This window comes from Oryctolagus cuniculus, chromosome 6 (assembly GCF_051225735.1).
Source record: "Oryctolagus cuniculus isolate XC-2025 breed Fujian yellow rabbit chromosome 6, ASM5122573v1, whole genome shotgun sequence".
In the NCBI taxonomy this organism is placed as follows: Eukaryota; Metazoa; Chordata; class Mammalia; order Lagomorpha; family Leporidae; genus Oryctolagus; species Oryctolagus cuniculus.
In genome coordinates, this window is record NC_142872.1 from 104528805 (window position 1) to 104546038 (window position 17234).

The 17234-nt window shown below is 35.4% G+C and overlaps 1 non-coding gene across 1 annotated transcript; it reads right to left on the reverse strand.

The window, feature by feature from the left end:
- Nucleotides 1-370: 370 nt before the first annotated feature.
- Nucleotides 371-472, reverse strand: LOC127490848 (U6 spliceosomal RNA). The gene has a single exon (XR_007919241.3). It is a non-coding gene; the product is annotated as a U6 spliceosomal RNA (small nuclear RNA).
- Nucleotides 473-17234: the final 16762 nt, after the last annotated feature.

Here is a 17234-nt window from a genome sequence, read left to right on the forward strand (position 1 = left end):
TCATTTGCTCATTTATTTATTTGAAAGATATAGTGACAAAGGAGAGAGAGAGAGAGAGAGAGAGAGAGAGAGAAATATGGCAAAGGAGAGGGACAAAGAGAGACTTTTCATCTGCTGCTTCACTTCCCAAATTCCAGTCATCGTCAGGGATAGGCTAGGCTCAATCAAGGAACTAGGAATTCCATCAGGGTCTCCTTCATGGGAGGCAGGCACCCAAGTGTTTGGACCATTATCTGTTGTCTCTTAGAGCATTGTCAGGGAGCTGATTCAAAAGTGTGGGAGTAGCCAAGGCTCAATATGAGATGTAGTGTCCCAAGGAGCAGCTTAACTAGCTACACCCCAACATCAATCCCTTTATTAGTTCTTAAGTAAAAATATTCAAAGTTTCAAAAATACACATGCCAACCTTGTACAAGGATCATGTTAATCTTGTCCATAGTATTTCAATTTTAGGGGCCAGCGCTGTGGTGCAGTGGTAAAGCCACTGGTTGCAGTGCCGGCATCCCATATGGGCGCCAGTTCTAGTACCGGCTGTTCCTCTTCTGAACCAGCTCTCTTCTATGGCCTGGGAAAGCAGCAGAAGATGGTCCCAGTCCTTAGGCCCCTGCACCCATTTGGGAGACCCTGAAGAAGCTCCTGGCTCACGGCTTTGGATCAGCTCAGCTCCAGCAGTTACAGCCATCTGAGGAGTGAACTAGTGGATGGAAAATCTCTGTCTCTATCTCTCTCTGTAACTCTATCTTTCAAATAAATAAATAAATCTTTAAAAAATAAATAAATCTTTTAAAAAAATAGTATATATGCTCCCAAAGTACACATTTAATGTCTACTCTAATATGGTACAAAACTAAATTTTATATATGATGTAGTTATAAATGAAGACTTAATTTCATAGGGATCTTTTCAAAAATATGTGTAGCTTCAATATCATAATGTTGTAGAATGATGAATAAATTAACTTAAAGCTATAGATTCATCTCAAGATAAACAGCAAGATAAATAGATGAAAATAAATATGAAATATGAAATATGAAATATGAAAATAAATATGAAAAATAAATATTTTTTGATAAATAAGATTGTTTAATTATGTCTTCTTACATTTAATCTGGTTTTCTTTAGCTAAAATGAAGCAATCTAGAGTGGCCATTCGGCCTAGCTTACAAAATTCCAATGATGACAATCATATCACTTTCCAGACTATCTGGTTTCTGTGCTGTGCTCCAAGTTCCTACTCACATAGACTCTAGGAGGCATTGTTGATGGCTCAAGTAGGGTTGTTACAGTCATGTGTGAGATCTAGATTAGGTTCCTGCCTTCTTGGGGATCTGGGGAGTGAGCAACTAGATAGGAGCTCTGTCTGCTTGCCTGTTATCTTTCTCTGTCTCTCTGCTTCTCAAATAAATAAATAAATAAATATTTTAAAAAGAGACAACATTTCAACTTAGTATAAGTGAAATGAAAATATGTTAGGTTTTGTATTAATTTCTGACAAAAATACAAATACTTTCAAAAATGAAAACCATGAGCAGAGTTTTGTGTTTCCTGTGATGATTAAATATACCTCATTCCCTTAAAAAGTCTTACGTATCTGGCTAATATGTGCATAAATTATTCCAGAATTTTAAATAATTTTAGTTGTGCCTTTACTTTCTTAATTCCTCCCACATAATCTGATTAAGATTTCTCTGTGTGTGTGTGTGTGTGTGTGTGTGTGATTTATTACCTGTAAGTATGGTTAGGACTCACCTTCTAAATGCATTTATTTGTGACAAATAAGTAAGGCCCAAATGTGGTTTCTGTTTCAAGAAATTTTAAGGTTTGGGCATGCTGGACTAGGCAAGAACTAACACCATTGTTTCTGAAGAATCTTGGTTGAGTGGATGAGATTCTGAACATCTGAGAGATGTTAAACAATACTGAATTTCTGGGGATGGGAGAATGATGTATTTTATTTCCATTTTTTTTTGTATATGTCATGTGGATGATGCTTCCTTTTATAATCATAGATCGGTGGGGATTTTCTGCATTCTGAGCTACAGGAATATGAAATCTCTTGTTCAAATGACAGTTAAAAGAGAGAAGGCAACATTGGTTGGATCTTCTCTCCTTAGTAAAAGAGATCCCCTGCACAAGCTCTACATTGTTGCTTCCTTCACTACCAAAATTTGTCTTCTTAATTTTTTTAAAAAATAACATTTTATTTGTGAGGCACAGAGAGAGAAGTGTCATCTGCCAGCTTACTAAACAAATGCCTGCTGAACTGAACCTAGGTTGAAACTGGGAGGTGGAATTTCAGTTTTCTGAGGTTAGTGGCAGGAAAACAATTACCTGCTATATATCAAGGAGTGCATTAGCAGGAAGCTGGATTTGGGAGCTCAACCAGGACTTGAACATCCAATGAGGAACTCACACATCTTAATCACTAGGTCAAATGCCCACCTCCAATTTACTTTAGCTATCACATTTTATAACTTTTACTGTTTGTGTCCCTTAACAGATTATCATAGCTATAATTATTTTGCATATTTTTGTCTTGATACCTTCACACTAAATATACAATTGATATTCACACCACCACTATAGTTTAAGAACGCTCTGAGTTTGACAATACATGTGCTTTTCCCAGAAAGTTTCTGGAATCAGACTCCATGCATATGTTGTGCTAAGCAGTTCATTACTAACATTAGCTGGAGTGCTCTGCTTACACAAAGCACATCATATGTTAAAGAACTTAAATTTTATGTGCAATCTCTTTATTGTTTTTCTTCATCAGACTTATCAAGAACAGCAATTATCTCCCTTTGGATACTTACTTTCTCTCTCGTTTACTAACATCTTCAAACAAAGCTCACAGGCACACTTCAATTCTTCATTAATGAAAACATATAAAGTGTACACCCCAAAAAATGTAAGCAATATCAAAAAAAGTGAAACCCCTTGGCTTTCACTGTGCTGATGTGCTAATTCTGGGGAAAGGAAGGCATGTTGTAAGATTCTACATTGTGAGAATCTGCTTTCATAAACATGTTGACATCTTGGCTGGGTCTCTATCTTAGGGCACAGCAGTCATGCTCCTCTGGGCCTACAATATCATCTACAAATTCCCTTTGCCTCTTTCCTGGTTTTAATTTCTTATTCCCTACATTTTCTTCATTTTTAGTTTGCTGCTCATGTTTGTGGAACACACACAAAAGTTGCTTCAGAGACAGAAGTATGCAGGAAGCATATTTTTAGATGGAGTATGTGTATCTCCAATATCATTAGTTATTTCAACTTGCTTGATTAATAGTTTGAGTACGCATAAAATTAAATAGGTTGTATGTCATTTTCTTGAATAATACTGAACATACTATATTAATCCAGTAATCTAGCTTCCAGCATTGCTGTTGGGAATTCTGATGCAATTCAGATACATCACAGTATCTCATGTATTTTTATTATTATTTCTTTCTCTCTTGGGGAACAATTACAATCAGATTTGCGCTATGTATCCTTAACTTCATGATGAAATACTTTTTTCAATTCATTGTGTAAGATGAGTGATAGGACTTTTATTATAGAGTCCTTCACACCCTTGTCTTCAGATGATCATGTTTATGATTCTTACTCCATGGTTTCTCTGTGCCACGCTTCTAGAGCTCATATTATTTTTAATTGCATCTTCTATGTGTAATCTCTACTTATTTCCTCTATTTATCTTTTGGTTCTATTTCTCAATAATTTTGCCAAAGGAATCTCCTTTTGCCAAAGGAATCTCTATGTTTTTCTTCTCATTCTCTAATAGGTTTTAATGTTTTTATCAAGAAGGTGAAGGGTTGAAACAGGGATACCAGGAAGCACTACTATATTGAGCAAGGGTCTTGGAACTCTTTCATCTTCATTTCTTTAAGTCGTGAGAAGTGTTTGGTATATAGCAGACATAAATAAATGTCTATGGGATAAACAAGTAAATAATAAAGCCTATCTTCTAATCCCAACTTAGGTCTTTCCCATTTCATCACTGGAATGATGAATTTGTCTAAAGCTCTAATTTTTTTAAGTTTTATTTATGTATTTGTTTTATTCGAAAGAAAGAGAGAGAATGAGAGAGAGAGGGAGAGAGAGAGAAATGAGAGAGAGAGAGAGAGAGACTTTCTATCTGATGGATTCACTCTCCAAATGCCTGCAACAGCCGGGGCTTGAATCCAGGAACTCAGAACTGCACCCTGATCTATCATATGGTGGCAGGGACTCAAGTAATTAAGTTATCACCCATTGTCTCCAAGGGTGCACATTACCAGGATGATGGGTCAGATGAGGAATGGGGACTAGAACCCAGGCACTTCAATAAGGGATGTGGATGTCTTATCCACTAAGCCAAACACCAACCTGAGCCTCAGATTCTAATTAGCCATTTCAGACTTTTTTCTCCATCATTGATAACTCTAACATTATATGATATCACCAATATAATTAATGTTTTTGGTATGCATGTTTTAATCTGTGACTCATAAATCATGAGTGATTATTTAAAGATATACATTATGTAAGTATGTACTTATATATTTTTAATTAACTAGAAGATTTAAATTATTTCAAACACAAAACACTATACAGCTAAAGAACAGCTAGCAACTTAGGATATGTAAAAGAACTGAGTTCTTTAAATACACTAAAAATTCTTCTCTTGGGCTGGTATAGTGGCACAGAGATTTAAGCTATCACCTGTGGTGCCTACATCTATTAGAGTATAGATTGGAGGCCTGGCTTCTTTGCTTCTGATCCAGCTCCCTATTAATATGCCTGAGAAAGTAACAGAAGATGCTCTGCCACCCACATGGAAAGCCAGAATGTAATTCCAGGCTCCTGAGGTCTGCCTGGCCTAGCCATGGCTGTTGCAGCCGTTTGGAGAGTAAACGACTGGATGGCAGATCTCTTTCTGTCTCTGCTTCTCTCCTTCTCTTTCTGACACTGTGTATTTTGAATGAATAAATAAATAAATCTTTTTTAAAAATAATCCTTCCTATTTTTAATCTTTAAACTAGTCCTAAACTATTCATTTTTAGTAAATACACCAGAAAAAAAAACAGCAGTAGTGTTATTTGGTCAACTGAATTCTGTTTTGAATAAACTTCAAACTGATTCTTATACATTATTTAGAGATATAGCTATTCAGAGTGATTCATTAAAATATGAAATAATTTCATATGATTCTAGTCATTTAGTAAGGGTCATGTGTAGAATTTTTTTGTGAGGTGAAACAGGGCAAAAGTTCACATTTCTTGATATTGATTAAAGGGAGGTGGATCAAGGTTTTTCCTACAGTAATTTCAAATTTAAATACGTTTAAAAGTAAGTCTTACAAATCCTAGACTTTAAATCTTGACATATTTTAAAGCTCTTTGACTCTGTTTGCCAATTCACTAGTTACAAGGCATGCTTTTCATTCCTGTTTTTAAGTGAAAGCAGCCTTGTCTGCGCTGATTTCATCATCTCCATTGAAAATGTTTATCTGGCAAATGAAAAAGAAGAGTAGAAATTAGAAACATGGTTATATCTTCTGACTTTATTCATGTAGAAGCTAGTTCTCAAGTTGTCATTATATTGACCACATGAAAATTAGAAATGATTTGTTTGGAAACTCATAGCTATTTCTAGACCCACAATGTTTGGACAACTGTAGATAAAGTTTCATTATCAGACTGAACTAAATATATTGTAATTATATATAAATCAGGATAATTTTTGTCTCATAAACTTAAGATATTAATCCACACAGGCCAAGCATCTAGAATTCCATCATTCTTCCTGAATTATTTCAGAGTTTTTCCCAGCCAAGTTTGTGAAAAGTAATGTTTGAAATGAAGGTCAAGGATTGGTTGGAAAGTGTCCATGTTTCTATCTGATTGTTTGCATGTTTTTCCTATTTCCACATTTCTCCTGGTCTGTGAAACACAAGCTCACATTTTACTTTCACAAAGCCTTGTGCTTCTCCCATTCATTAGGTTGAAATATTAGTTAAATATTATGCTTGAAATTAGTTAAATGTATTTATCCAATAAACAATTGGATCATTAGGTCAGAGGTCTCTCTTGTCAAATTTCCTGCCATATATCTAAAGCTACCATATCTGGTTTCAATAATAATTGTTTAATTAATTAATTAAAGATGGATGAAGAAGAGGAAACCTAAATTATCAGGCTGGTAACTAAATTATGAAATGTAAGTTGGAAAGTTTTATATCTGTGATTTTAAAAATTTTTACATGACAATAGTTTGCTTAGCTGCATACATAGATTTAACAAGTAGTTAAGAATGATAAGTAGATTTCACATTAACACAGTAACTCAGAATAGCTAATATATTCATCAAATAAAAAATAGCACTGAAATTTGAGTTGCTTTTCTAGTACATCAAAGTTTTATCCTTAGGTAAAGATGAGATTTATGGAGCCCTTGTTGTGGCATAGCGGGTAAAGCTGCCACCTGGGATGCTGGCATCCTCTATGGGCATTGGCTCAAATCCCAGCTGCTCCATTCTTTACTCAGTTCCCTGCTGGTGTGCCTGGGAAAGCAGCAGCAGATGTCCCAAGTGCTCAGGCCCTACACTCACAAGGGAGATCCAAAGGAGTCTCCTGGCTCCTGGCTTTGGTCAGGCCAAGTCCTGAGCACTGTAACCATTTGGAGGGTGAACCTGCAGATGGAAGATCTCTCTCTCTCTCTCTCTCTCTCTCTGTAACTGTGCCTTTCAAATAAATAAAATAAATCTTTTTTTAAAAAAAAGATGAGATTGATATTATTTGCAAGAAATTTTTTTATTCTCAATATATAAAATTTTTGCTGATTTTGTATTTTGTGTTCTTACACTAACTTTGAAATAAAAATATAAAATCAGATTGACAGTATTTACATTAAAATGAATTTCTGCACATGGGAAAAGTTTATTTAAGTGTACTTAGAAGTTTAGAATTAGTAGCAGCACATCATAGTGAATAATTCGTAGAGTTTCTCTCCTTATAGGTTGGAATAAAACCATAAACTCAAAAAAACCAGTAAAATTAATAAACAGGAAGGAAATCCTTCCTCCACTTGTCATCAAAACTATCAACTATCTGAACCTGCACTTATCATCCTTAGCTTCTCAACTTCGGAATGGAAGAAGCATGTATTTCCTACCAAAATCTTGTTGCTGTCCTGACATTCAGTATCCCATCCCAGTACCCCTCTGAGAATTCACATTTGAAGCTGTCTCTTTTTGTCCCACATTGTGAATTCCTTCCTCTATATTTGAATATTCTTCAAAACAGAGTATATTCTTGTAGTTCTCATTGTATTTTTTAAAAGCAAACTCTGTCTCATTTTGAAGGAGTAAAAAACAAGCTCCCTTAACTTAAAATCTCTGACCAGATACTACCCATTGTCTCCTCTAATGGTTACTGAAAGATACATAAAAATATTGTATGTCTGCTTACATAAGGTTTTTCCTTGAGTATCCAAGCCAAGAATCTTTTATTACTTGCTATCACATCTCTATGTTAACCTCACTTATTTTTACACGTCACAATCAGAATTGATTATATATATTTTACTTTATTTCATTAACTTGCTAATTTGATCTTTTTACTCATCCAATTAGCATGTAGGCACTTGTAATCATCTCTTATGTATCACTGTATGTTGGGTTCCTAGAAGGGCTAGCAGAACACAGTAATTGCTCAACAAGTATATGTTGTTGAATGAGTGGTAGAACCTATGTCAACCATTTTTTTTTTTTTTTGGAAAAGTCAATAGTGTGGGGACCCTAGAATTAGTGGCCAGCCCTAAGTGGTGATTTAAAGGAAGTAAAGTGTTTTACTGCCACTTTGTGCTTCTTCCTCCTTTTTTCATCCATAAGACTAGTACTATTTCCCTTTTCAGTATTTTATTCACTCTAGTATTTTGCTTCTTCAGATAAGCTGCATTTTCTAAAGTAATGATTAATTTCAATAATCATTCTTTTCACATAGTCCATCTACCTTGAGATGAGTAGTAAAAATAAATCAGCAATTTAATTAATTCATATTAAGACAAAAATTAAAGTTTCAATTATGTCCATGACTGCTTTCCCAAATGTGTTTTAAATTTTTTAGAGGATAAATTCCACCATAGCTTTGCTTGGTAGGAAATCAGGCTTTGCCTGATTCTCCAAACATCTTCACTCATTCCCAAAGAGTCAGATTTAGGTATCCCCCAAACAGCTTTTACTATGTTTTCCCCTGTGTAAAATGTCCTGAGCACAACATATAAGAGAACTTCCAAAAGTTTGTGTAAAAATTTAATTTAAAGATAAGTTTATTTGGGTGTAAAAATGTTTTGAAGATTGGTGTTGTAGTGTAGCAGGTTAAGCTGCCAATTGGGATGCTTGCATCCCACGTCTGAGTTCCTGGGATCATGTTCTGCCACATCTTCCAATAAACCTTCCTGCCAGTGCTCCCAGGAGGCAGCAGATGATGGCCCAGGTGCTTGGATTCCTGTCACAAACATGTGAGACCTGAATGGATTTTCAGCCTCTTGGCTTTGGCTGGCCCAGCCCTGGCTATTGCAAGCATTCGATGTGTGAACCAGTGGATGGAATCTCTCTTACTCACTCTCTTGCTCTTTCTCCCCTCCCTTTCAAATAAACCTTTTAAAATTAAAAAAAACATTTTGAAATCCATCCAGTTATTCATAATATGTATTTTCCATGAAACTTTTTGAAGGTCTTTCATAAATAATTTTCTAAAATTACTTTCATTATCCTAATCCTTCCAAACTGCCTTCTACTTTTTTCTTCTCTACCAATAAACCACTACACACCTTTATCATATATGACCATCACTTTAACATTTTATTGCTTAGGATAACAAAAAAGTTATCAACTTTATTCACTTTTCACATATTGAGACATCAACTATTGTCAATTCCAGCAGCAAACTGACATTCAATCGTTTTCAGCTTTATATTCTCACTTCTTTCTTAGGTGAGGACCTTGCGCTGAGCCTCTTGGACAATCTGTACTACTCATAACCCCTTCTACACACAGCTAGTATGGTATGATCTGGTGAAAATGTGAATTTTCAGGCTACTCCCATTAACAGCAGGAAATTAATTCCTTCACAACATAGGCTTTGCCATTCTTCTCAATGTAGGCTCTATTTAGAGCACATAACAATAATAACTGTCAATTTTATTGAGCATTTACTTCATTCTGATTGGTATTCTAGGTGTTTTATATGGGTATTCTTATTTACTTATTACAATAATATACTTTGAAAAAGTACTGTCATTACAACCCATTGAAAAGATAACTAAAATAAGACATACAGATGTTAAGTAATTATTCCATTACTTAACACAAAGGTTAAATAATTATCCCATGTTAGTGAGCAAGATCAGGATAGTGTTCTGCTTTTCCAAAAGAAGGGAAAAAAAGACTATGCTGTCACTCTTCCCCATAATCTAAGCTATATGAGGAACTGAATCCCAGAGAGGGTAGGTAAATGTTCCAAGATAAAAAATCTAGTAAAAAAATGAGGTACCCAGAAGCCACACTAATCTGAATCAACTTATGCCATTTCTTTTCCATTGCTGCTCTTGGAATATCTTGTCTCCAAAATGAGATAAAGAATCCCACAAACATCAATCTTCCAACATGTTTTTTTTATCATTGACTTCAATTAGAACACTTTGTTCAATGCCTCGGGCTGTACATGACAATGTTCAAAAGGAAAAATGTCAAAGGGGAATGCAGGCCCCTTTGTTCTTTTCAAGTGCCATCTATCATTAGTTTAAAATCAATTTATGAGACCATCAAGTCTAGACAATTGAACTAGTAAGAGAATTAACTTATATGAAACTAATGCATGTGATTAAAGTATTAAATTCATTCCAATTGAAATGAGTTGAAATTGTCATACCACAGTGCATTAATGCAGCCATTCCAAGAAACACTAACTGGGAATGCTACAATGGCTCATGGACACTAACTCAGACTGTAGGTTCAGAACTTCTGTTTTGAACAAAGATCAGAAAAAGGTGCTGTTGGGCTGCCATATCATAATGAAGCAAGTTAAGCCATTATTTGTAACACTTGCATCCCGAACTGGAGTGCCAATTCCAATCCTGGCTACTCGGCTTCCAACCCAACTTCCTGCTAACGGACCTTGGAAGGCAAGTATTTAGGTCCCTGTCACCCATATGAGAGACCAGATAGATTTCCCAGCTCCTAGCTTTGGCCCAGGCCAGCCCTGGTTGTTGAAAACATTTGTACAATGAGCCAACAGATGTAAAAAAAAATTTCTTGGTCTCCTCTCGCCCTCTTTCTCTCTCATTATGCCTTTCAAATAAACTTAATAAATAAATCTTTCTTTTATAAAAAGCTATTGAATTCAATAAAATACTGTCATTTTAACTCCAACTTGGTAAATATTTTAATACATAGCATAAACCAGAACTCCAAAGTTCTTCTATTATTTTCCCAAAGGCACTAAGTGTCAGATAATATTTATGACATTCTTTATAATAAAATAAAAGTAAATATATTTAAATGTATCTGTAGGCTATTAAATTAGTAGGCAGATTTTTTTTATATTGCTGGTCACATATCAATTAATTACAAATAAATAATAATAAAACTGTGCAAGGAAGTTCTAACATAGTATCTATATTAGTCATCAGTTAATTTTGAAAGCACACAGCTATGAAATACAAAAATTCTTTGGAAAACAAGAGTATATATATATATATGTGTGTGTGTGTATATATATATATACACACACATATATATTTGTATATTAGCCAAGCATCCTCTGCCTTAGTAGAAAGACACTTTTAGCTACTGATAACTAATACGTACACAGGCACTCATTCTATATATATATATTTGGATTCTGACAGTAAAAATGTGTTACCAAAAAAATAGAACTCAGTCCAGATGATGGATAATTGTCCTGAATAAACTGGACAAAATATAGATATAAGTATTGTGCTTCTATTATTGCATTTGTGCTTTATTTATTTTTAGACAATAAACATCAATAAAGACACATGTGTCCAGACTCCCATGAGGCTGTTACCAAGTTACTAGAGAGTAGTTTTTCTGCCTTTCAGTTCCCATAATAACATTATTCAAAAGATGAACCAATTTTACTAACTGTGGACTAATTTAATGTAGACCGTTTGAATAATTCTTTCTCAAAATTATATCTTTTGTGGCAAATTTGTTACTTGGAATTTTAGGATCTGATAAATGACAATCTGAAGAGTTATTGCTCATTGCAAAATGGTCAAAGACAAGGTCTAGCTGATTCAAGCTGAAACCTTTCTTACTTCCAATAATTCTTCCATTAAAGGCCCAGATATAATCATGCCAATTCCAGAAGCAGAATAAATGAGCAAACCAATCTGTTTAAAATGGCATTCCTGCTGTGAAAACAGAAGAAAATAAGACAAAAAGTCGCAACTGAAAGGAACAGGTAAATAGCAAAAATAATGAACATTAAAAATAAAATGCAACCCCCTTCAAAACTACAGGCAACTACTTAAATAGAACATTGATGGAATATAAGTTAAGGGAAAAAAATCAAGACATCTCATCCTCGTTAGAATTGCTGTCAGTGAAAAAGAAAAGTCTTAGTTCAAACTAAAATTTTGTTTGGTCACATGTGTGGCACTTTGGTTTGCTGACTTTTCATTATTATAAATGTTATTAAATTAACAATAATCAGAGCAAATGCACACTGAAATAGATGAGGCGGCTGCCAAGCCACTATCATTATGAGGGATCAAGGATGTGGTGTTTTTCCATGTCACCAGTTCATGGTCCAGGCTGATTCTGTCAATCAGACTGACTTTCTTCTCAAAGATTCAAAATCCTAAAATTTAGCACATTCCAAGACAAATGAGGTCATGTGCAGAAAAATTACTGCTTTCACCAATGCTATTTTTCTTCTCCTGCTTTCCATATCCAACTTGAGTACAAGCCTTTTGAGGGCAGGAAAAAAACTATCGTGTGTTACATCCCAATTGCTTAGTACAATGATTACCAAATTCCTGGTAAACAGAAGTTTTTGAATAAAGGTTTATTGAGCAAAATAACAATAATAATAATAATATTGAAGAGTATTGCAAATAGGTAATATCTATTCCTTTTAAATACTTACAATGTTTTTCAATACAATAGTAATAGTAATAGTAAAATAGTAAAGACAAAAATTTTAAATATCCTTTAAAAATCTGTATTACAATCTTCTAAGGTGCTATTCTAAGTCCTGCACATATAGTAGAAGTTTTAATACCATAGATAATGATAGTTTTCTTTTTACTCCTCAGAAAATGAGGCTTATAGAGATTAAGATACATGTGAATGTCCCAGTTAGTAAGTGGTAAAGTCAAGCTTCTAAGCGATATTGGAAAAGTTCACCCATGAAGTAAATTAAGCCTCCTAGGAGGAATAGGAAATCTCATATCAGGTACCTTAATTCTCAGGTTGGTATGGCAGCCATACTTAGAATAAAGATATCAGAAACACAGGCTCCATCCTGTGCTAACATACTTATATTGTGACCTTTATCCTCAAGCAATTTCTCTTTCAGGGAACAACAATGGAGGGAGGACCAAGGAAGAGGAGTGAGGAACACATGACAACTGTCTCTTAGGGACTGCTTAGACAGCTTATATCTCATTGACCAGAATGTAGCCAATGTTACGGATTAAACTGTGTTCCCTTTCTCTCCCTGTACCTCAGAATGTAAACTTATTTAGAAATGGGATATTGCAGATATAATGTATTAAGATGAGATTATACTAGAGTAGGGGGCAGGCCCTTAATGCAGTAAGACTGTTGTCCTCATTTTTTAAAAATGCCATGGCAAGAGACAGATGTGCATACAGAAAGAACAGTGTTGAAAATTTGGAAACATTCTGCCAGAAGCCAAGAACCCATCAGAAGATGAAAAAGAGACCTGTGAAGATCTTTGCCTACTACCTGCCCAGGGAGTGTGGCCCTGCTGCCATGTGATCTCAGGTCTCTAGCCTCCAAAACTGTAAGACAATGCATGTTCTTGTTTAAAGCTCAATTTGAGGTACTTTGTAAGGGAATCTCCAGCAAAAAAAAAAAAAAAAAAAAAAATGCAGTTGCCTTCAGAATATTTGGGGGGAAAATAGCTTTTTGAATATATTTCTAATTGTTTTAAAGATTTCTATATTCATTTGAATGTCAGTGTTAGAGAAAAAGAGAGAGAGAAAAAGAGAGAGTACAATCTTCCATCTACTGATTCACTCCCCAGATGGCACAACAGCCAGGGCTAAGAAGTCAGTAGCTAGTAGCTTCAACTGAGTCTCCCACATGGATGACAGGGATCCAGGCACTTGAGCCACCTTCAGCTATTTTCCCCAGTCCATTAGCAGGAAGCTGGATTGGAAGTGGAGAAACTGGGACACGAACCTGTGCTTATATGTGAATGCCGGTATTGCAAGCAGTGGCATTACCTGCTATGCCAAAACACTAACCGCAAATTTTAAAAGAAAAAAAAAAAAACTACTACAAAACAAAATTGAGTCTCTGCAAACTATATTAAACTTGAAGAGGTAGTGGTTTTTGGCCATTGTTTCATGGATTCTGGACTATCAATTGCAAAAGGATTTTGATCCACATAGAAGCAAAAGCACTAGCAACTTAATTTGTACTATAAGATGCATCCTTATTTCAGAGACAGTAAATATAAAGGGAGAAATTGTCTTCTTAGAATCACTGAAATGCAATAAATTATTTATAAATTTAGTTCTAATGGTGAGGCAGGGATTGTTTATATGGGATATGAGCCAATCTTTTATACTCTAGTTTAGGTAAGAGTATGACTTGTCCTGCTACCAGATTACAAGTTATATTGAAGGCAATCACATACAAAACACATAATCTGTCAATGGTTATATTGATATAGATATAAACATACAAAAAAGTCACATATGTGATTAACATTGTTCAAAATGCATCCAGTATATTCATGTAATATAGTGTCAATGTTATTACATATCCCTTTTAAAACAAAATAGTATTTGGTGTCAAATATGCTTATTCTAGAACAGAAGGGTGATTTTTGTGTGCTGCTTCCATGAAAGAAACTTAATGTCTTTTACCTACCCAGCAAAAAATTATAATACTTCTCAAATTGTGGATATGATATACATGATATAATAAGGGAGGACTATAAAACTTAAATCATCAAATGCAGCAATAATTAATTTATTTGTTAAAAATTGTTTTATTTTCCTTTTCTTTGTAAATCTCAGTCCCATTTATTTGAATTATTCTTCTTGTTCTATATTTGGAAACAACTGATTCAGGAGTGTCAAAGGAAAGTATAATGATGTGTTGCCTGACAAGTTGAATTACTAAGGCCTGTATTAGTATATTATTCTATAACTTTCTAATTTTAAAGAGTCTTATCAAGAAAGTCAATCTGTTTTTATGTAGCTGTGAACTAAAAACAAAAACATAATGTCTATTTTACAATTAACAAAAGCAATGCAATGATCAGTTAATTTGTTCAGGCAGGACCAAAGAAAGGGAGCCAGAATCCTGCACCATGAAAATTGGGATGATTTTACACTTGTGAGTCCCTAACTGTTGCTTGATTCAGCACCGACCAGTGCAATGGTACAAATTATTAATATTAACACTAACAGTTTTATAAACATAATAAAACAATTTGAAATTCAATTACATCAATAAATAGCTAAAATATTAGTAATGATTCTAACTAATACAAGCAAGAAAATGCAGTCTCTAAAAAGGGCATTTTTCAAGCAAAGAGGTGGACTTCTGTAAGCTTGTAAGATGCTGCAGCTTTAAGCAAACCCGCCTCTTGGAATGCATTTGAGGGGTTGGGTAGGGGAAGGGGTGCAGTACAGTGTGATAGAAATTTCAACACTGGTAGGGGAAAAGAGAACAATGGTAATGTAATTAAAGAAATTAAAGGTGATAAACTACATCATTCTCATAATTTAATTCAAATCATTCTAAAACAAAAGTGAAGATGGAACAAAACCAAGACAATTGAAAGTACACAACTAGCCTAAAAAACTCTAGATATCAAGAAATCCAACTTACACAGAAATTGATTGTATGAGGAAAATTCCTAATTAATAAAATTATTAGTTTTTATTCCTAAGATTTCAAATACTCAAGAATAGTAAAAAATTCCTCTAGCTTCTTTACAACTGAATTAAGTTTTTAAAATATCTAACAAGTAGAAAATTTTTAAAAAAGATTTATTTGAAAGGCAGAGTTACAGAGAGGTAGAGGCAGAGGCAGAGAGCGAGAGAGAGAGAGAGGGAGAGAGAGAGGTCTTCCATCCGCTGGTTCATTCCCCAAGTGGCCGCAATGGCTGGAGCTGCACCAGTCCAAAGCCAGGAGCCAGGAAATTCCTTAAGGTCTCCCACATGGGTGCAAGGGCTTAAGGACTTGGGCCATCCTCCACTGCTTTCCCAGGCCACAGCAGAGAGCTGGATCAGAAGAAAAGTCGCTAGGTCTCGAACCAGCGCCCATATGGAATGCCGACACTGTAGGCAGCGGCTTTACCCACTACACCACAGCCCTGGCTCCAACAAGTAGCAAATTTAACAAAAATCCTGTTGCATATAGTTATCAGGGAATCTTTGTCTCCTGTCTAAAATGTGCAACCCAGGGTCTGGCACTGTGGCACAGCAGGTTAACTTGCCACCTGGGATGCCACCACCCCTATTAGCATTGGTTTCAAATCCCTGCTGTTCAACTTCTCAATCAGCTCCCTACTAATACACCTGGGAAAGCAATATGTGATGACCCAAGTGCCCGGGCCCCTGAACTCACATGGAGACTTGCATGAAGCTCCTGGCTTCTTCCTGGGACAGCCCCGGCTGTTGTGGCCATTTGGAGAGTAAACCAGCACATGAAATCTCTCTCTCTCTCTCTCTCTCTCCCTCCCTCTCTCTCTCTCTGTAACTCTGCCTTTCAATTAAATAAAATAAATCTTTAAGAAATAATAAAATAAAATGTTTAACCCTTACTCCATTTCCTTTAAAGATCATTTCAAGTGTCAGTTTTTTCATGTGTCCTTTTCCAGTCTTCATAAGCAAATACCTCTCTCTATATGGTACTTAATTCAGTTGTACAAATTCTAATGACACATGCCTCATGTATCTACATTGTGGAATAGAGTTTGACATCCTTTAATCTATGAAAGGCTAGACTGTAAATACTTTAGATTTTACAGGTAATTCAGTCTCTTTCACACCTACTCAATTCTGCCACTTTAAGATGCAAGTAATCATAGAAAACACACAGATAAATGGCCCTGGCAATCTTCTATAAACTTTATTTATGGACAAAGAGGTTGGAGCCTCCTGGAATTTTCACAGCCCACACAATGTTATTCTTCCTTTCATTTTGTTTTAAACTATCTAAAAATATGAAAATCCTTAGCTTGCAAGTCTTGTAAAAACATATGACAGACCAGGTTCAACCCAGACTGCAACTTTCCAATCTGAATTATTTCACACGGTGAGGCATCTCCTAAACTCATCTATACATCTCTGCAGGATCTAATGCCTCCACTACATTTTTTTTTTTTTTTTGACAGGCAGAGTGGACAGTGAGAGAGAGACAGAGAGAAAGGTCTTCCTTTTGCCGTTGGTTCACCCTCCAATGGCCGCCGCGGCTGGCGCACTGCGGCCGGAGCACCGCGCTGATCCTAAGCCAGGAGCCAGGTACTTCTCCTGGTCTCCCATGCGGATGCAGGGCCCTTGCCTCCACTACATTTAGTGCATGTCTTATAACTATTCCTGAAGATGAGTAGTCAGATTACAGGGAGATGCTTCAAAAAATTAAAAGAAAATATGAAGGAAGTCCATCCTCTATATTCCTGCGGTTCTTCACATAGGTCCGACTGTAGTTCTCTTTCATAGTATCTTGTTGTTTTCTACTAAGTAGCTACTATGCTGTATTCATTAGTGGGTTTTCATATTTATTATCATATTCATTTTTATTATTGGTATAATGATTTACCATAAACTTCGTGGCTTAAATGGACACAAAATTATTATCTCACAGTTTCTGTAGGTCAGCAGACAGACAAGCGGGGTTGGGCCTCTGTTCAGAATAGCACAAGGCAAGACCAAAATGAAGATTTTGGCAAGACTATGCTATTTTTTAAAAGCTCCAAGAGAAATCTGCTTCCAGTTTCATGAAATTGTTGG